This window comes from Eptatretus burgeri, chromosome 14 (assembly GCF_056783735.1).
Source record: "Eptatretus burgeri isolate ZD-2024b chromosome 14, Ebu_testis_v1, whole genome shotgun sequence".
In the NCBI taxonomy this organism is placed as follows: Eukaryota; Metazoa; Chordata; class Myxini; order Myxiniformes; family Myxinidae; genus Eptatretus; species Eptatretus burgeri.
Window position 1 is genome coordinate 63,333,602 of NC_140974.1, and position 14,756 is coordinate 63,348,357.

Genomic DNA, 14,756 nt, shown 5'->3' on the forward strand with positions numbered 1-14,756 from the left:
ATTCAAAATGAAAATAACTCGACGAGTGATAATGAAAATATATCAAAGCATGAGGTAAACGAAAACCGAATTTGAGGTGTCTCCACTCTGTCAAGAAAAACAGACAAGTGAACAGATGAAATAAAAGAAAATGGCTGTGAAGCTACCGCGTCCTCAAAACCGTGTGGCCACCGCACGGGAAACGCACAGCAAAATGGCGACAAATCGCACCTTGCAGTCACGTATGTGAGGCAATTTGTGCGGATGGTCTTCAATGCCAGGGCCCTCGAGCCACCGTACAGTTTCTTTTCACAGAGATTGCTACACCGCTTCCTCTAAGTTCCAGGTTCACATACACCAAATGGCGACGCCTTTCTCCTTGATCATACAACAAAGCAATCGCTGCAGCTCAGAGACGAGGCCAAGAGGCGTGCTCTTCTTCTCCTTCTCTTCTCCCCAGAAACATACAAACTTCACGATGCAGCCGGACAGTCAATGGCTAGCATCTTATTTCAGTACGTGAACGATTACACACCAGCATAAACAAGAATCGCGCTGCCTTCTTGACCATGTCGAGAAGCCAGAGAGGTCCTGTGTTCTCACTGCTGTCTCCACGCTATCATCCTTGGAGATTATGGCGTCCATCTCTCCTCCCTCTTGTGTCTCCAGCCCCTTCCCATTCTCTGACGCCACCCCCTGATCAACCAACAATCTGGGGGGGGGGGGGGGGAAGGTTGCTGGTACGAAGGCGGGGATTTTGCATGCTCGGAAACGTTCGGCTCTGTTGTTGGCGTAAAAACGTAGTTCTTTTATTGCCAGTTGTTGTAAATGCAAAAACGTAGGAAAAGGTTACAGGGGGCAATCATATACTGGGAGAACTAGCCTTAAACTCTACCTATACAGCACAGCACCCCCCCTCCCCCGGTCAGGACCGGATTTACCATGTGGGGGGCCGTGGCCACAATGATTGTGGGGGGCCCCAAAATTTGGAGATTAATCGACAACTTAAATTATAACTGCTTTTTCATCAACAACTGAACTTGTATCTATAGATTTGGCAGATCCTGATCAGGAATGATTTGGCATAAATGTTCACAAATTACAATTAAATATGGCAAGATGGATGGATTGTTATTGATATGGCTGGTGACTTATCAATGAGCTTATGACTTATCTCTGAGCTCATTCTAAAATCAAATCACAAAAATGCTGTTGCTGCAAGAGTAAGAGATAGAGATGGACCAATATAAGAAAATAACAAGCGACGCGGTCATTAATCATACTACGAACTTCGACTAAAAATCGTCTAACTTCTAAAAACCCTCTGGACAAGGAAATCCGAAATGGTGATTCAGAGCCGACTTCCAGCGACCGCAAATATACGGCAGTGTCATCCACATCAATGAACATACACACGGTGCCTTAATCAATGGACAAGCTTCGTGCGCGACTTCGCAGCAGCGAACCCAGATATGATACTGTCAACCTGCATGGAATTGAGCACATCGGATTCGGTTGAAATGGTTAGATTGACCACTCTTTGCTGCCCCATCGTGGAGCGAAGATGGTTCTTGATAAGCTTGAGTTTAGAAAACGAGCGCTCCCCTGAGCAGTTCGACACCATCAGTGAGAGGTAAATTCAAAGCAGCACTTCCACGTTTGGGAAAGTATCGGTAAGTTTTCGCTCAATGAGAAAACTGTACATCTCGAGTTCAGTACGGCCCGAGTCTGGCTCTGACTCCTTCATCATGGCTTGAAACAATCATTTCTTCTGTGAGGTCAAGTGATAGATCTTCCCGATATAGCTCGACGAGCTTCGAGCATGACTCTCGAATCTGCTCCACTTCGAGTTGAACAAGAGCACGCAGGAATCCAAATCTATCGCTCATCTCGCTGTAAGCGTTTGTACGCTTTTCCAACTGTGACAGCAGTACGTCGATCACTGCAACGTATCCACTGATGCGAAAGGACTCCTTGGCATTTAGTTCTACTTCTGGAGTGTGTCCGTAGTCCAAGGGAGCAAGGCGGACATGACGCTTTCATTACGCGATCCGCGAGTGAATTCCTCCGTACCTGAGCGCTCCACTCCGTCAACAACGAATGTATCAAACTGATCGCGTAATGACTGCACGAAGCTCGCCAATGACTTGAGGAGCTGCACGGCTGTGTTGAGATCGGTAGCGTGTGACTGAAGGGTTTTACTCGTATGATCAAATCTACCAAGGACAGTAGACCAGAAACCAGCATAGAACCCTATCTCAAGCGAGCACATCGTTTGGTGAAGTGTCTCGTTTCACTATTCAGTTGTTCATCGTTTGCGATTTCATGGAGGACATCCAGGATTTCGCTGTAACCGTCTGGAAGAGCTCGGGTTGCATCAGAATGAGCCGACCAGCGAGTGTTGCTGAGGCGCTTTGGTACTTGCAGACCTTTGGCTTTCAGGGCATCAAATAATCTGGCGTAGCGTGACGTGGAAGCTGTAAAAAATACATACACTTGTTCCACGAATTCAAAGAATGCTGCTGCAGGTCAACAGCATCCCACGGCCGACTCACCGACTAAGTTCAGTGAGTGTGTCATGCATGGCACAAATATTGCGAGACGGTTCTCCTGTTTGATCATTCCCTGCATCCCATTGTATCGGCCACTCATATTAGATGCGTTTTCGTAAGACTGTCCTCGGCAGTTAGCGATGTCCAATCCAGTGGCTTTCAAAAAATCCAGTAATGCCGTCGCTTGCTGGAGTCCAGTGTGTCCTGTGTTGCTCAGAAAGGTCATGAAACGCTCCACTGGAGCCTCGTTCTCGATGTATCGTAGAATAACTGTGAGCTGGTCGATGTGGCTTATGTCAGGAGTAGAATCGACTGACAGAGAAGTATTTTGCCTCTTTCACACGAGCGACGATGTTATTCAGAACAGATTTTCCGATGATGGAGACTAACTCTTCACATGTCATCGATGATAAGTAGTTGGTGTAGCCACTACCTTGGTTGGCATATTTCTGAATGTGCTGCATCAAAAATGGATCGTACTCCGCAAGTAATTCCATTAAACCAAGGTAGTTACCATTCGTCCGTGACCCAACAATTTCATCCGATCCACGGAACGCCAGACCACGCTCAGCGAGAAACTATATCCACGCTCGCATTTCGTTTCAGCACCTCCCTCCAATAGGATGCAATCTCACTCACCTGTTTGACGAGTTCAGTGTCCACACGACCTGCGGATGTTGCTCTGTTTGACAAGCGGATGATATTCGCACAATGTACATGCGAACGCTCATACACCTCGATAGAACGACTGGCATGCTTCCAGTCATTGAATCCTTCTCCACCCAGGGCAGTAGCGCCTCCAAAGAGCTTGCAAGCGATTCAGTACAGTTTTCCGGTTGATGTGGAGAAGCAAAGCCAGGACCTTTTCACGGACTCTCCGTTTTGTAGTCTACGGTAAAAAAAGATTATTGGAGCAGCAGCGTTTCCTACCTTCAACAAACTGTATGGATGAATCAAAGGGACCAGTCGAATTCTGCAGGGGCTCCAAATCTCATGATGCCCAGTAGACGATCATCTCTGATGACGGTCGCTCAGGAGGCCAACATCCAATGCAATTGGCAAAGCCAGGTCCACGATCAGTCAGTATATCTCGCACTTCTTCATCTGATGCATGTTCTTCATCGGTGGAACCTTCCGAGATGTTGGGCGAATCTTGACGCCGGGGTTGCGTTGCCAAATCCGCTTGTTCTGTCTCTGTTGGTGTTCCAGCCTCTGTCATGGACGAATCGCCTGTTTGAGCAGGAGTGAAAAACTCATTTTCTTGGTCTTGTCGACGACGGCTTTGTGTCTTTCATCTTTTTCCTTGGAACGTTTCCGCTTTTGAGCACCACCGTCATATTTCCTTGGAGCCCTGGATTTGTGCCTGTCGTCACCAAAACCGCTCATTGTGGTTTCTGCAGCTGGTAGGTACCGAGTCACCCAGATATTGTCAGAGTGCATGTGGGACGTACCAGAATCATGAACAACAAGTCTTGAAAAGTAGGTTCTGGTAATCTACGGTAAGTCTGTTAATACGGAGGATAACGATGAACAGCGGATCCAGGAAAATACCGTGATCAAACGGTTTGGATGAGACGAGATACCGAAGTTCCCTTTCTGCACAATGTTTATTAATATAATGGCACGAATAACAAGTCTCACTCGGCGAGCAAAGACAATATGGCGACGATTCACTTACACCAACCGACAAGAAACCGGAAGCTCTCATCATATCCGGTGGGAAAACGCCAAGTCAGTAAGACTTACAGGCTTGCACTACACCAACATGGTATTCATAAATTGCATGAAACATTCATTTGCACAAGAGTACCAAACGTTCATACATATGGTGGAACAAAAAAGACTTTCTAACAAGTATGTTTCACAAACCTGGAACATAGAAAGTCACACTATGTTACTGTGCTGTGCATGCCAGTAAGCAGGGTACTGACAGCGTTCCCTGCCAGCCGCAGTTTCAGTGTGTACAATACTACCCCTGCCGGTCGTGTGCTGTGCTGGCCTGGCCTAGTTTTACCACGTCGACTTTCACCTTTTCACCTCTCCTCTGGCTGGACCTCTGTATTCCGTCTGTGCTTGCTGGGCTCTGGCGGGCAGTGCCGTTGTTAGTTGGCCGCGCTAAACCATCCGAAGCATCGATGATCGATCCAAATGCGGGCCCCCAATGCCCGATGCTTGCCCCGGGAATTTTTGACCACGTTGGATCCGTTCTGTGGACCGTGGAAGAAACGCTTGAAAAGGACCCTCACATTGACTGACAATTTTGAAAAGATATCCTTACGAAGAGTTTACAATCTTCATTCACCGACAATAAAACTTTAGAAGCACATTTTCAAAATGTCATCGAAATTGTGAGGGCCCCGAAATGTGGGGGGCCCTGGGGCCATGGCCCCACCTGGCCATCCCTAAATCCGGTAGTACCCCTGGTGTTGTGACGTGTAACAATCCTTAGCTCACAGTTTTCCCTTCTTGATTTACATTGAGATGTCTCCTATTTGTCCACGGACCATGCTGTGCTATACAATCCTATCTTTCCTCTGAAATTACTTCATGTACCCCACAAACATAACTATGGACATGTACCTAGTTTGTTGAAGTCTGTCCGAATCCGTATACAGTTTGTTAAATTCCGTCCAAATCGTAATGAGTTAAAAAGGTAAAAATGTGGGGGTGGTTGTTGGACCAAATGCTAATATTTCTTCAAGTCTTCCACGGAGGTTGTTTTAACTTTGGTGAGTTGGAAGTTGTGGTTAACCATGTAGGTGACCAGGTTATGTGAAATAATTTGTTCGGTGTCTGCGCTTCATGATAAAATAATTTGTGCATTTTATCTTGTACATAAACCAAAAAGATTGAATTTTATTTTTCTTTATCGGTAACTTGCTTGCCTTAAGAGTGCGTGGCCAATCCAATCAGGTCACTGAATAGTTTGCTCAGAGAACTTGCTTTGTATTGATGACCTTACCTACCTCAAGAGTGTGCAGACAATATGCCCACTCCCCTCCCCCTGCCCCCCAGTATGACCACTGCCTGGTCACTAAACTATTTGTAGAGAATTTGGTCGAGTTGCCCGTTTGCTTTAAAAAAAAAAAAAAAAAATTGGCACGTTTTGAAAAAAAAAGTATTTTCTTCCTTTTACATTGCAATATTGGCAAATACCGAACTAAAACCCACATTATTGAAATATGACATCAAATGATGAATGGGCGACCAAGTCCCTCGGGATGGGCGGTGGGGTGGGGGTGCAGGGGGTATGAAGTTCTATACCAGGCCTTGCTATCTTTTCTTTTCCAATATGATGTGACGTTATATTGTCGAGCTCATCAAACTGGTTGACCCGGATTGTTATCTGCACGTCTCATCACCTACTCTTAATCCGGTCCATGTTTTAGGAAGATCCTCCACCATTGTCAGGTTGATTTGGTTCATTCAAATCGGTTCACTTGAAACACATGAAATGATGGATGCTTTTCTTTCCTTTTTTTTTACGCCCTCACCAAGCCCTGATATCACGTGTAGTGTTCCTGTTTAGCTCTGGCTTTGTATGACATGACCTTCGATAGATCACGGGCCTGGGTTTAAACCTAACTTTTGCTGTTTGGAAAGTGAATTAGTTTATTAAATCCAGAACTATATTATGTTAATGTTTGTGGATAAAAGCTGTTGCTTTGCATTATTCACATTATAATTATTATTATTGACGTATTTGAGTAACGCTGTTGTAAAATGGATATTTTAAAAGTGGTATACCTTGTACTATGGAAAGCGAATATTGCTTTTATTTATTCATTTGTAATGGCTTGCATAATTTAATCAGTCTCTAAGTGATGCATACTTAATTTTTTCCAGTTTAATTCAACAACAAAAAAATCTAATCTCCCCTATCTAATGCTTCCACGTTTACACTGCCGCTGGAAATACGGTTTAAAAAAGAATTCCATGTGCCATCCGCGACGTGTTCCAGGTTGGAGGTTCATTCATAGACATGAGGCTGACATGAACACTTGCGTTATGAACGTCATGTTTTCGGACATGCTACTGTCCACACCGTTACCAATTATGTGGATGAGATGCTCGCCCGTAGCATGACCGATTAAATAAAAGCTTTCCACGTGGTACTCGAGCCATTCCGTCACTCGGCGTCGGGTGTTTTAAAGATGCCTTTCTGCCTCGGTCTCTGTGCCTTCGTCCGTGTGCTTGCCCGTCTGTCTAACCGTGCTCGTTTATCTGCATGCCTGTCTCCCAGATGATCGTTCGTCTCACCCATGTGCCTGGCGTCCATCTGTCTGCTGTCTATCTACCGTCGTCCCTCGCCTCGACTCTCGTGCCTTGTGGTTTGTGTAAACTTATCTCCCCCTCCCTTCCCCTCCCCCTGACTTTCTCCTTGCTTTTTTTGGTCATTTTTTTTTCATTAAAAACATTTTCCTTTTTGTCAACCCACCTTCATTCTGCCCCCCCCTTCTTTTTATTTTTATTAAATACTCTTCTGTTCTTTTGTAATTTCCCCCTTTTTGTTTATTTTTTTTCCTGATCCTTTGCTGTCTCAACACCCCTCTGCTTGGCTCGGATTTTTAAATGGTGGTGCGGGAATCTAAGCCCGTTCCCGATCATCCTCCAGAAACCTCTTCTTACACAATGTAGAAACAGGTGATTGATTATTGGGGTTGAGCACGGAGGGAGTATATTGTCTGGATGTGGGGAGATTCTTTGAACGTTGATGAGCATGGGTATGTGTTGTAAGGGGGGGTGTTGTGCATGGTGGAAGTTTTTATTGTTTCCGTTTGTTAAATCAAGTTTTATTAGCTTCTGAAGAGCAATCTTGCGATCCTTTGATCTGTTGTGATATTGATCTTTGAGTTACGATTGTGGAGTTTTTTTTTTTTTTGTGAATTTTGAACTTGGTGGAAGTTTCTTTTTCGGCCGTACACGAAAGTTTAGCGGGTGATTTTTCAACTTTTTGTAACACGTTTCATTTTGCCTCCATGTAACGTGCCAGCTACTGTTGATTTGTACTTCTTGGTTTGATGGACATGCTTTTTCCCTCTATCCTTTGAATTTCCTGGAGCTGTTAGGGTTTAATGTCTCTTTTCTTTTGGGGGGGTGTCTTTGTACTAAAATTTGGAGGAAATCAAACTGGTGTCTTTATTGTATATTGCCCACCTCTCACCTGTCGTAAGTTTTCATACTCTTGTCACGTGACTTAGTTGAATTATCATCCAAAGATTATTTTGATATTTTGGGTTGGACAGTATCAAAGCTTTCACTCTTCACCCGGAACCACAAAGTGCTCGCGATTATGGGCCATCTCCACATTTTGTTTCAAATGGGGTGGTTTTTTTTATTCCTTTTTTTTTAAAATTCTTTATTTTAAAACCCACCCTCGCCATTCTTGTACATTCCTCTCCTTGATCGGCTGAATCGCTGCATTGGTGTTATTGCTCTGAGGAATTCAAATAACGCCTTAACGCAGCCTTTTACTTTGAAGCCCAACCGCTCCTGTCAACGAGCATTCCTTGCACTGTTCTAATGGAATTGTACTCATTAAAAGCATTTGTGCAAATTCACAAATCAATCTTGGCTTCATATACATTGCACTTGATGCCAGTTTAAGTGCCAGTTCAGAGGCAAAATGTGCAGCAACGCCATGAGGTGCATTAGAACATCGGTGCAAACGAGGGTGATTAAAGAGCCATCTTGCCAGAATGGGAATCCAAGCCAAAGATGGAAGGATTTCAATTTGATGAGAAAAGGATGTTTAGCATCCACGGTTCGGTACTTTTGACGGTGTCCAGCAAGTCAGGACCCATTCTCTAAAATTCCCATTTCCGTAACGCATACATTCGAACACCCCATTTTGGGATTTCTCTCGCATGCATGTCGTGACGTCGCCTGAAAACAACCACGTAATTTTCATGTTCCCAAAAGTACTTTGGATCGAGTTGTTTTGTGACAGACGAAGCGAATGCAACCTTTACCAGCGAGCAACTGTCGTCATGAATCCCTCCCTGTGGGGCGAGGGCTAACGGTGTTTCGATGTGTTCTTTTATGACTATGGTGCAGTATCCTTTTCCACTTCAGATAAAAGGAACCATGACATTACATGTGGGATATGATGGTTTCACCCCCAAACCATACATGTGCCAATTCCTTTGCATCCAACAAGTTGCAAATGAAATGCAATCATTCGGAACGACCTGTAACAATGGAATGGGTAAGTCGACCTGGCATCACATGTAGATTACACCAGGTGAGATGGGCAGATCGTCCCACCTGCCCCCCTCCTCCCCCCATCCTCCTCCCCCCATCCTCCTCCCCCCATCCTCCTCCCCCATCCTCCTCCCCCTCCTCCTCCTCCCCTCCTCCTCCTCCTCCTCCCCCTCCTCCTCCCCCTCCTCCTCCCCCTCCTCCTCCCCTCCTCCTCCCCCTCCTCCTCCCCTCCTCCTCCTCCCCCCTTCCTCCTCCCCCTCCTCCTCCCCCTCCTCCTCCCCCTTCCTCCTCCTCCTCCCCCCTTCCTCCTCCTCCTCCTCCTCCTCCCCCTTCCTCCTCCTCCCCCTCCTCCTCCCCCTTCCTCCTCCCCCTCATCCTCCTCCCCCTCCCCCTCCTCCTCCTCCCTCCTCCTCCTCCCTCCTCCCCCTCCTCCTCCTCCCCCTCCTCCCTCCTCCTCCTCCCCCCTCCTCCTCCTCCCTCCTCCTCCTCCTCCCCTCCTCCTCCTCCCTCCCCCTCCTCCCCCTCCTCCTCCTCCCCCTCCTCCCCCTCCTCCTCCTCCCCCTACCCCTCCTCCTCCTCCCCCTCCCCCTCCTCCTCCTCCTCCTCCCTCCTCCTCCTCCTCCCCCTCCTCCCCTCCTCCTCCTCCCCCTCCTCCTCCTCCCCCTCCTCCCCCTCCTCCTCCTCCCCCTCCTCCTCCTCCCCCTCCTCCTCCTCCCTCCTCCTCCTCCCCCTCCTCCTCCTCCCCCTCCTCCTCCTCCTCCCCCTCCTCCTCCTCCTCCCCCTCCTCCTCCTCCCCCTCCTCCTCCCCCTCCTCCTCCTCCTCCCCTCCTCCTCCTCCTCCTCCCCCTCCTCCTCCTCCCCCTCCTCCTCCTCCCCCTCCTCCTCCTCCTCCTCCTCCCCCTCCCCCTCCTCCCCCTCCCCCCTCCTCAGCTTTTTTTCCTCTGAAATCTCGATCTGAAGCTTGGATTGTAAATCTGTAATACAGCTGCGTTCAGCTGGATTTGAACCCATAACCTTTGGGATTACAGTCCAGAGTCTTCACCACCATACTCGCAACACTTCTTCCCATCCCCTTTTCCTTGTAATTTCCACATTCCACCATTGTAGTCATTGGATGGCCGCGATACTATTATGTGAACCCCTTGAGCTAGTTAACCACAACTTTGTTTTAAAGATTGTGTTGACTTTCAAACTGAGCTTCAATAACACTTGTATTTTCCCTTGGTTACAGCATAATTTGATTAATAATGCAGTTCTGATTTGATTTTTTTTTTTTTTCACCAATTTAACTGTTTTGAAAGCAACAGATAACTAATTATGAAAGGCCAGTGTTGTGACAAGGTATTTGATAGGTTTTATCAATGGAAGTATATTTGTTTAAACTATGCGCTTTGAGCATGTACCTTTTAAAACCAAAGGGGCTGATGCTCCACCTTGGTCTTGCCCTCATTTCCCATGGTGTTAAAAGCTCTTTATCAACTTTTACTTTAAAATCCATTCCATGCCCACCTGGTATCCGAAATAAAGTGCTTATCGAGATTGGTTCTTGCCGACCTCTGCCAAAAGACCGATCATTCCTGAACTGCAAAAGAGGTTTTTGTGTGTATTTGTCATTTTGATGGGGTTGAGTGTAAGGGTCAGGTGATGGGAGCCTACAGGTTAAAATTTGATCGATTGGGGTGCCAAGATGAGACATGTGTCAAAGCACTGTTAAGCTACTTTATCGAACATCTATTAAACTTTCCATTGTATTATCCCACAGGACGTGAGCCTTTCCACCATTACCGTAAACTGCAAATCAATTTTATATTTGATAGATTGTCATTTTGTGGTTGTGTTGTTGCTGGGAATATGTACATGGAAGCAGTGCAGCAGCAGCACAGCCAGAGACATGACAGAAGTAAATAGACGCCTTAAATTTCTTCATTTCATCTGTATAACGCAGTTTTACTCGGTGATTTGTGCTCATTCGACTATTTCTTTGTAGAAACGAGTTCCTGGGTCTTGTACGATGATTAACTATGCCTCTCCCAGTTTGCTCAAGAACTGCCATGCGGTACCTTCATCAACTGGGCTACTATGGGAGAGCAGCTAGGAGAAAACCTCTTTTTAGACCAACCAACATTCAGAGGAGAAAGACGTGGGCTGATGAGATAGCCAACAGACGCTTGGAGTTTTGGCAAAGTGCAACTTTTTTTTTCAGATGAGTCCCAATTTACTCAATTTTCTGACGGACACGTATGGGTCTGGAGACTTCCCAGTCAAAAGTTCTCTTTGAACCGATTGCAGCCAACTGTCAAACACGGTGGTTTCAGTGATTGTGTGGTGATCAATCTGGAGCACTAGTCAGTCAGAGTTTGTGCAGTGTGTTGGTAACATCAACACTGACATTTCTATCCTTGAGGATGGACTTCTCCCTGTCTTCTCCACTGGTCAGTTGGTAAAAAACATTCTGTTCATGGAAGATGGAGCTCCATGCCATACTGCAAAGAATGGCAGGACAGAAATTGGATCAAGCTACTTCCATGGCCAAGTCAGTCTCCTGACATGAATCCCATTGAACACCTCTTGGCCATATTGGATCGAGCCATGTGGGAAAAAGTCCAGGAAAGCAACGTCATAGGCGGAATTGCTTCACCTTTTGCGTGAAGCCTGGGCAGAAATCCCACAGAATTTTAGAACTCGTAGATTCTATGCCTGAGAGTAAAAGCATTGAAATCTACCAAATACGAGTCTTTGTCTTAAAATGGATCAAATTAATGTACTTCAAATGTTCAATAAATAAATTATTTTAAAATAATGGTGTCTATTTACTTCTGTCATGGCTCTGTATATTAGAATAGGAATTTGTACTTGGTTCAGGGTTACAGACAAGACCATATGATCTTTAACATGCATCAACCACGGGTGCTGGCAGCCAAGTCCGTCCAAAGGACAACACACACATTGATGCCTCACTCCAGATATACCAGGATGGTAGTTTACAGTTGGGCCAAACAGGCCAGTGGTGTGTGCATGATTCTCTGCCATCTGGCCAACCCCAAGTTTGGAGATAAAGGGAGGGAGATGCTAAATAAAGTATATCGATTCCAGCTGAAGTGACTGGGAAAATTCAAATGAAATATAATGCTCTAATCACACTGGACGACAAAGATTTTGCTACTGGGGTGTAAACGTATGTTCAAGACGAAATCGGGTATGCTGAATCTGAAGTCAATTTTCTCAGCACGTCAGGATTTTGAGTTATTCATGTGGTCCATTTACTGTGGTGGGTGATTTTGAGTAATCATATATTTTTTTTTGGTTTTAATTATGGCAATACAAATGTTGTGGAATATTTCTCATAAAAGAGCTTAAGAATGCACTTTAAATTATTAATCAGAGAGTTGGCATCAAAGCCACCCAATGCTTGCCTGTTTATACATTTATCGTTTTTAAAAGACAAGTCTAATATTTTTTGTAAAGCATTGCAGTGAAGTCTGATCCAAATAATTTTAAAGCAATAGATGTATTTGTATATTGTAATCAATAAAAAATAGTGTGGTAGATAAAAACTTTAACGTTGATGTGCTACAAAAGAGTTAAGTTCAAAACAGGTCAAAAATTTGAAATTCTTTTTTAATTTCAACTTCACCACATCAATAAAATACCCCAAAGGAACCTCCATGCCAAATATCAGCATCTGAGTCCACATATTAAATGAATGGCAAGCTTCTAACGAGCTAAAAAATAACTTGCACCAAAAACTTTAACGTTGATGTGCTACAAAAAAGTTAAGGTCAAAACAGGTCAAAAATTTGAATTTTTTTTTTATTTCAACTTCACGACATCAATAAAATACCCCAAAGGAGCCTCCATGCCAAATATCAGCATCCTCGGACACATTAAATGAATGGCAAGCTTCTAACGAGCTAAAAAAAACTTGCACCAAAAACCTTAACGTTGATGTGCGACAAAGTTAAGGTCAAAAATTTAAAACATTTGAAAAATTTTAATTTCAACTTCACGACATCAATAATATACCCCAAAGGAACCTCCATGCCAAATATCAGCATTCAAGTACACATTAAATGAATGGCAAGCTTCTAACGAGCTAAAAAAAACTTGCACCAAAAACCTTAACGTTGATGTGCTACAAAAAAGTTAAGGTCAAAAATTTGAAACATTTGAAATTTTTTAATTTCAACTTCACGACATCAATAATATACCCCAAAGGAACCTCCATGCCAAATATCAGCATTCAAGTACACATTAAATGAATGGCAAGCTTCGAAATAACTTGCACCAAAAACTTTAACGTTGATGTGCTGCAAAAAAGTGAAGTTCAAAACAGGTCAAAAATTTGAAATTATTTTTTAATTTCAACTTTACTACATCAATAAAATACCCCAAAGGAACCTCCATGCCATATATTATATCAGCATCCAAGTACACATTAAATGAATAGCAAGCTTCTAAATAACTTGCACCAAAAACTTTAACGTTGATGTGCTACAAAAAAAGTTAAGTTCAAAACAGGTCAAAAATTTGAAATTATTTTTTTAATTTCAATTTCACTACATCAATAAAATACCCCAAAGGAACCTCCATGCCAAATATCAGCATCCAAGTCCACATATTAAATGAATGGCAAGCTTCTAACGAGCTAAAAAATAACGTGCACCAAAAACTTTAACGTTGATGTGCTACAAAAAAGTTAAGGTCAAAACAGGTCAAAAATTTGAAATTGTTTTTTTATTTCAACTTCACGACATCAATAAAATACCCCAAAGGAGCCTCCATGCCAAATATCAGCATCCTCGGACACATTAAATGAATGGCAAGCTTCTAATGAGCTAAAAAATAACTTGCACCAAAAACCTTAACGTTGATGTGCGACAAAAAAGTTAAGGTCAAAAATTTAAAACATTTGAAAAATTTTAATTTCAACTTCACGACATCAATAAAATACCCCAAAGGAACCTACATGCCAAATATCAGCATCCGAGTACACATTAAATGAATGGCAAGCTTCCAACGAGCTAAAAAATAACTTGCACCAAAAACTTTAACGTTGATGTGCTACAAAAAAGTTAAGGTCAAAACAGGTCAAAAATTTGAAATTTTTTTTTTATTTCAACTTCACTACATCAATAAAATACCCCAAATGAACCTCCATGCCAAATATCAGCATTCAAGTACACATTAAATGAATGGCAAGCTTCTAAATAACTTGCACCAAAAACTTTAACGTTGATGTGCTACAAAAAACTTAAGTTCAAAACAGGTCAAAAATTTGAAATTATTTTTTAATTTCAACTTCACAACATCAATAATATACCCCAAAGGAACCTCCATGCCATATATCAGCATCCAAGTCCACATATTAAATGAATGGCAAGCTTCGAACGAGCTAAAAAATAACTTGCACCAAAAACCTTAACGTTGATGTGCTACAAAAAAGTTAAGGTCAAAAATTTAAAACATTTGAAATTTTTTAATTTCAACTTCACGACATCAATAATATACCCCAAAAGAACCTTCATGCCAAATATCAGCATTCAAGTACACATTAAATGAATGGCAAGCTTCTAAATAACTTGCACCAAAAACTTTAACGTTGATGTGCTACAAAAAAGTTAAGTTCAAAACAGGTCAAAAATTTGAATTTTTTTTTAATTTCAACTTTACGACATCAATAAAATACCCCAAAGGAACCTCCATGCCAAATATCAGCATCCATGTACACATTAAATGAATAGCAAGCTTCGAAATAACTTGCACCAAAAACTTTAACGTTGATGTGCTACAAAAAAAGTTAAGTTCAAAACAGGTCAAAAATTTGAAATTATTTTTTTAATTTCAATTTCACTACATCAATAAAATACCCCAAAGGAACCTCCATGCCAAATATCAGCATCCAAGTCCACATATTAAATGAATGGCAAGCTTCTAACGAGCTAAAAAATAACGTGCACCAAAAACTTTAACGTTGATGTGCTACAAAAAAGTTAAGGTCAAAACAGGTCAAAAATTTGAAAT

At 43.2% G+C, this 14,756-nt stretch overlaps 1 protein-coding gene across 5 annotated transcripts in view; it reads left to right on the plus strand.

The window, feature by feature from the left end:
* LOC147013397 (CUGBP Elav-like family member 1-A) overlaps nt 1–14,756 on the plus strand; it is a 49,669-nt gene that overhangs the window by 21,547 nt on the left and 13,366 nt on the right. For 2 of the 5 annotated variants that reach the window (XM_085855195.1, XM_085855197.1), the window contains exon 12: nt 6,775–7,661. The exons of the other annotated variants lie outside the window; for them this stretch is intronic. The gene's annotated coding sequence lies outside the window, so the exon portion shown is untranslated. Of the gene's footprint in view, nt 1–6,774; nt 7,662–14,756 lie in introns of those variants that run through there. 5 annotated transcript variants of the gene reach the window in all.